General features: G+C 46.5%; 1 protein-coding gene across 3 annotated transcripts in view; it reads right to left on the reverse strand.

Moving 5' to 3' along the window:
- The window catches only part of SLC7A6 (solute carrier family 7 member 6), a 33910-nt gene extending 27769 nt beyond the window's left edge, over positions 1–6141 (reverse strand). Inside the window, exon 1 of one of the 3 annotated variants that reach the window (XM_054710179.1) lies at positions 6104–6141. The gene's annotated coding sequence lies outside the window, so the exon portion shown is untranslated. Of the gene's footprint in view, positions 1–4418; positions 4482–5665; positions 5762–6103 lie in introns of those variants that run through there. The other 2 variants (XM_054710180.1, XM_054710183.1) reach the window with 2 other exon arrangements.
- Positions 6142–6533: the final 392 nt, after the last annotated feature.

The raw sequence follows: 6533 nt of genomic DNA on the forward strand, positions 1-6533 counted from the left end.
AAGATAAAAATTATGAACAACAAATACATATCTATCAACAAGTGAATCTAAAAATCAAGTGAATTAAAAACCTGATGAACAGAATAAACTGGTGAATATAATAGAATCAGGGGCATAGAAAGGGAGTGCACTGACAATTCTTAGGGGGAAAGGGGTGTGGGGGGTGTGGGAAGAGACTGGACTAAAATTGTACACCTATGGATGAGGACAGTGGGGGGAGGTAAGGGCAGAGGGTGGGGTGGGAACCGGGTGGAGGGGAGCTATGGGGGGAAAAAAGAGGAACAATTGTAATAATCTGAACAATAAAGATTTATTAAATTAAAAAAAAAAGAAAGAAAACCACAACAGTCCAAATGGGAAAAAGTGAAAAAATAAAACAGAATAGAGCCTCCAAGAGTTGTAGGGAAATATCAATTAGTCTGAGGTAAATATATTTTATTGATTTTTTTGCAGAGAGGAAGGGAGAGGGATAGAGAGTTAGAAACATCAGATAAGAGAGAAACATCGATCAGCTGCCTCCTGCACACCTCTCACTGGGGATGTGCCCGCAACCAAGGTTCATGCCCTTGACCGGAATCGAACCTGGGACCTTCCAGTCTGCAGGCCGACGCTCTATCCACTGAGCCAAACCGGCTAGGGCTGAGGTAAATATTTTAAAGTACTTCTTTGTTGTTTTTCATTGCTTTAGAATATAATTGACCGCCTAAAGCAAAAATAGTAGTAATGTACTGTGGACTTATAGCACATGTAAAAGCAAAATGTATGACAACAACAGTACAAAGATAAGAAGGAAGAATTGAGAGTTATACTGTTAGGTTTTTATATGTGAAATTATGCAATTTAATTAAAGCAGACTGATTAATTAAAGATATACATTGTAAAACTAGGGCAACCAATAAAAAAAAAAAAGAGGTATAAATAATAAGCCAACAGTGGAGATAAAACAGATCATAAAAATGCCCAATCCAAAAGTAGGCAGAAAAAAGAAACATAGAACATAAGGAACAAATAGAAAACAACTAGCAAGGCAGCAGATTCTAATCCAACCATATAAAAAAATAACATGAAATGTAAATGATCTAAACATACCAATTAAAAGACAGACATTGAGAGATTACCTATAAATGCAAAACCCGATATGCAGTCTATAAGAAATCTATTTTTTTTAAAAGACATAAATAAGTTACAGGTAAAAAGATGGGGGTGGGGGGGAAATAACCATGCAAACACTAATCAAAAGAAACATAGAGAAGCTATATTAACATGAGACAAAACAGACTGCAGAATAGGAAATATTGCTAGGGATAAAGAGGGGTATTACATAATGACAAAGAGGTCAATTCACCAAGAAGTCAATTCTAAATATCTATTTCTTCCAACAACACAGCTTCAAAATACACGAAGCAAAAACTCATAGATCTGAGCATATAAGCATAACCAATGGACGCAAAACTCTGGGGAGTGAGGGCATGTATGGGAGTGGGGTGGGGGGGCAATGGTAAGATATGTACACATATAATACCTTAATAAAAAAAAATTGGAAAAAAAAAAAAAACTCATAGATCTGAATAGAGAAATAGACAAATCCAAAACTATAGTTGGAGACTTCAACACACCTCTCTCAATCATCAATAGAACAAGTACACATAAAATCTGCACGGGAGCCCTAGCTGATTTGGCTCAGTGGATAGAGCGTCAGCCTGTGGACTGAAGGGTCCCAGGTTCGATTCCGGCCAAGGGCACATGCCTGGGGTTGCCAGCTTGATCCCCAGTAGGGGGCGTGCAGAAGGCAGCCAATCAATGATTCTCTCTCATCATTGATGTTTCTATCTCTCTCTCCCCTCTCCCTTCCTCTCTGAAATCAATAAAAAAAATTTTTTTTAAATCAGCAGGCAGGGTGGTCTAGAAGGGGTCAATGGGAAAAAAAGAGGGGACATATGTAATACTTTCAACAATAAAGACTGACAGTGCACTTTCCCTCCCCAGAGCACACCCTGTCTTTCCCGTCCGTCTCCCTCCTTCCCCTCAAAAAATAAAAAATACAAACAAATATTTAATGAAAAATAAATAAATACATAAATAAATCAGCAAAGATCCAGAAGACCTGAAAATGGAACGCCCCAACATAGTTCTTGTCTAAGTAGTTACATGAATTCCGAGAAAAGTAAAATTGATACCTGCAATAAGACTCGATGCAGGAGATGGGGGCAAGTCAGGGGTGGTAGACAGACTTGCAATGGGGAGAAAACAGCTTTGGCTCCTACTATCTGCTCAGTCAGTATCAGAGCTCAGTTAGGAACCCGCCCTCAGGGACTGCCTGAGGCCTTTAGGACAAATTCCAACCTGCTCAGCAGGGCCTAATCCCCTCCGGCATACAGTCCCCTACAGTCCAGTCACATGGAATTACTTGCAGTTTCCTAAACCCTGGAGCCTACCAGACACACACATCTTTGTTCCTACTGAGCACTCTGCCTCTGACACTCTTCTTCTCCCACCTTTTCCTCATCCTGACTGCCACCTTTCTCTTTCCATCTCCTCGTACCCCTAAGGTTTCCCGTCTATACTTCTGCCTTAGCAGCCACCTCACTCTGTGGCTGCATTTACTTAGCGTCAGTCTCTCCCAACTAGTTTGTGAGCTCCTGGTCTGTTTCAGCAGCAGCCTCCAATACAAGGCCTAGGACAGTCCATGACCAATGAATAAAAATATACAAAAACACAACAACAACAACAAAACAAACAGAAAATAGCCCTACCTGGTTTGGCTCAGTGGATAGAGCGTCGGCCTGTGGACTGAAAGGTCCCAGGTTCGATTCCGGTCAAGGGCATGTACCTTGGTTGCGAGCACATCCCCAATAGGAGGTGTGCAGGAGGCAGCTGATCGATGTTTCTCTCATCAATGTTTCTAACTCTCTATCCCTTTCTCATCCTCTCTGTAAAAAATCAATTAAATATATATATATATATATATATATACACACACACACACACACAGAGAAAATACCTAGAACAGAAAATACACAACAAACCCTATGAAAGTCTAACACCTTGAGCCACTTGCTCCCCAGAACAGTAGCAGCAAAGGCTTAACTAAAGAGAAGTGATCATTCAGAGAAGCTAGTCTAAGACAGTGAGTGGTTCCTACCATTTTGTCACAGTACTTGGTTTTTAATCCCTCAGCCTTTAATTGGTCACAACAGTGTCTACACGCAGTCTCAAAAAGCAGTGGATTACTGTGTGAGATGCACTGTTTATCCTGTCCCCACAGAGCAGACTTGCAAACCTTCTGCAACAATGGGATGAAAATCACTGATACAACAAGGAGTTCATAATTAGCCCGCTATCTCTAGGTAAGGAGCCCAGTATTTGTGGGGAGGGAGGATGCAACAAAATTCTACCAGATCATCTCTGAATTGACTATCCTTTTGTCTTCAATTTTTATTCAATTGATAAAAGAAACTGGTATATGAAGATCACACACACTTATCAGTCACCTCTCAGTCCCATAATAGTCTTTAAAATCACTGTCGAAAACAACTTCCATTAAATCACTTAGTGCACCCTGTAAGTTCCTGTCTCGAAAAACCAGTATTAAACCCCACTTTAAGGACACAATGCAGCTCCCTAGCAGGTTTCTATCCTATTTTCCAAGCTCCTGCAGCAAATAATAAAGGAATTCACCAGACCACTAAAATTTACTTATGAAAATTTAAGCATAAAACAATTAAATGCAATTTTCAGGTGGGAAAAGGGCTCTTTCAAAATTCAATTACAAAGAATATTTTACAAGCTGGAGTTAAAAAAAAAAAAAAGCTTTTATAATTGATAACTATGGGGGCGAGGGGGGGAATGCTGTTAATAAACATACCAAAATCTTAATGGTGGTAACACAGAGGACTATTTTTTTTTAACTTCTATAAGTCTTAAAATTTTCCACAGTGAGTATGCATTAATTTTTAATGCTTAAACTTTAATGCTATATATATATATATATATATATATATATATATATAGTACTTCTATCAAATAACAAAAAGTATGTAACTCTTTCTTTACGTTGGCCTTTTTACATGGGATACCAGAAACCTCACGATCAAATTCAGCTCCAATCTCAGTGAATAAATAACCTTACTTTTCAACAGTATTTGCCATCTAGTCTTTTCCATGGCTTTGGTTTTCTATTTCTTTTTAACAACCTCACTGCAAGACCTTTCATTATAAACCACCACAATTACTCTTTAGAAAGAGATAATGTATTATATACCTTATTTATACAATAAAGCCTCTTTACTAGTATTGTGTTCCTATAACTAGAACTCTTCCCAAACCTCAAAGATCCAAGAAAGGTTAACTGAGAACAGAGCAATAATATTCACCTGTGAAGAAACGAGCCCCCATCACAGTTTCACTAGCCACCTCACCGTAAATGAAGAAAATAAAGTCTCCACACCGAGGCCTAATCCCACTTGTCTGTCTTGGCCATTTAATCTCTGCAACAAAGAGTAACAGGTACTTTATCAAATAAGCAGCAGCCCCTATTTATCTTTGTAAAAAAAAAAAAAAATCCAAGTTTTACAGGCACAGCCGGGGCAGCACTCAATTACTGAGGAGTTCCAGGCACCCACAGCGGGAGTGTAACGACGGCAGCCAGCCTCAAGGAATCAGGGGACGAGCCTGGTCACCCCAAATCGTTCACGTCTAGACAGCTGCTGCCCCCACGCCCCATGTCCCCAGAACAACATCTGCGTCACTTTCGTAGAAATTATCCACATCCTGGAGACAGAGGTCAGGAAATTTCCTGTACCAAGAAGTGCCAGGGAGGTTGGTCACAGCACTGGTATTTATTTATTTTTGCTCTGCCATAAAAGTCCACAGCCAGTCAGGGAAGGAGCAAGATAGAAGAGAGAGAGAGAGAGAGAAAAAATCATGCTAGTGGTTTTCCACAGATGTATCAGGAAAGGAACATCAGATATAAGAACAGACATGACAGTCTGCGACCAAAGCCGGGAAGCAGAAACCATTAGCACAAACGGGACCTGAGCCGTGCGGGCAGCTATCTCGGAGAGCACACGCGGCCTTTCCGAAGCCTGCTCCTCCCCGGTTTTCAGACCGGGGCACAGCCCTCGGAGACAAGCCCCAGATGGCCCCACAGGCTGCTCCCCCCGGGCTAGAGGCGCCGGCCGTGATTGCCTTCCCCGTCGCGGGCAGAGACCCAAATGCTCCTTATCCCGCCGCCAAGCACAGCCGGCGAGCACAAGAGGTGCTCCAACGCGCTGTTCAATGACACGCCGATTCCTACTTACAAGGACCATTACACCGAGCCCAGACTGTTTGCTCAGTGCTCAGCGAAGAGTGCTCACCGTGTTTCACAAACACCTCCTCTCATTTGTGACAAGAGATGAGCAAACACGATAACAAGAGGCCGAGGCACTAGGAACGAACCCTAATAACCGGAGCACCCCCTCCCGCGCTCCGGCAGGACAGCACTCTCAGCCCGACCCCTTCCCCCCTTCCCCCCTTCCCCTTTCCCTCTTCCTCTCCCCCTCCCCCCTCCTGCACCCCCGCACCCCCTCGGCATCCCCAGCTCGGCTCCTGCCTCCCGTTCTCAGTCTGCACCCGCCCCGTCCTCCCCCGGCTCCCAGCACAGGTCCTTCCCCCGCACACTCACACTGGAAGGGTTCCGTTCTGCCTACAGTCAGCGTCTCCCGCCCTCACACTCAGGTCTTGCACACTCGCAGTCACCCTCAGACTCTGGGTTTCACACTCACGCAGTCTCTCTCTCTCTCTCTCTCTCTCTCTCTCTCTCTCTCTCTCACACACACACACACACACACACACACACACACGTGGAGTCCTTCTCACGCGCTCGGTCTTACACTCCAGCTGGAGGTCCCTCTTGCACGCAGGGTCGCGCTCATCCGCAGCGACCATCACGTGGCCCGGCCGCCCGCCCGCCCGCCCCACGCCCTTCCCCAGGCCCGCATCCCGCACCCCGCACCGGGGAGCGGCCGCAGGGACCAGGCGGAGAGTTGGGCCCCACAGGACGCAGCCCTGCCCCGCCGCCCCGCCGCCCCGCCGCCCCCGGCGCCTGCCCGAGGCCCGTTACCTCGCGGGTGGCCGGGCGGCACCAGGATGCTCGGTAGCGCTGCCGCCGCCCCCGCCGCTCCCGCTCAGGCCCCGCCCCGCCACGTCACCTGCGGCCGGATCGCGACAGCGCGCGCCGCCTCGGGACAGGGCGCCCGGCTCCGCGCGGGGCCTGCGGGCAGCCGTCCGTCCCGGCCCCGGCGACCCACGTGTGTTCTCCCGGCCTCTGCGTGCACTTGGCAGCCAGTCCCCAGGGCGGCCATGCCGGGCCCCGCGCGGCCGTGACCTGGCCCAGCCACCTGTGCCAACTGGCGTGCCACCCCCTGACGCTGCACGGAGTCACCCAGCCTCCGAGGGACTCCAGACGGGGACGCTCTCGCGGGGTCTCCAGCCGGCGGGACCACAGACAGCTTCCATAAGGAGCCTGAACAGCCTCCTCACCTCCCTCGCAG

Source organism: Eptesicus fuscus, chromosome 21, assembly GCF_027574615.1.
Source record: "Eptesicus fuscus isolate TK198812 chromosome 21, DD_ASM_mEF_20220401, whole genome shotgun sequence".
Lineage (NCBI taxonomy): Eukaryota > Metazoa > Chordata > Mammalia > Chiroptera > Vespertilionidae > Eptesicus > Eptesicus fuscus.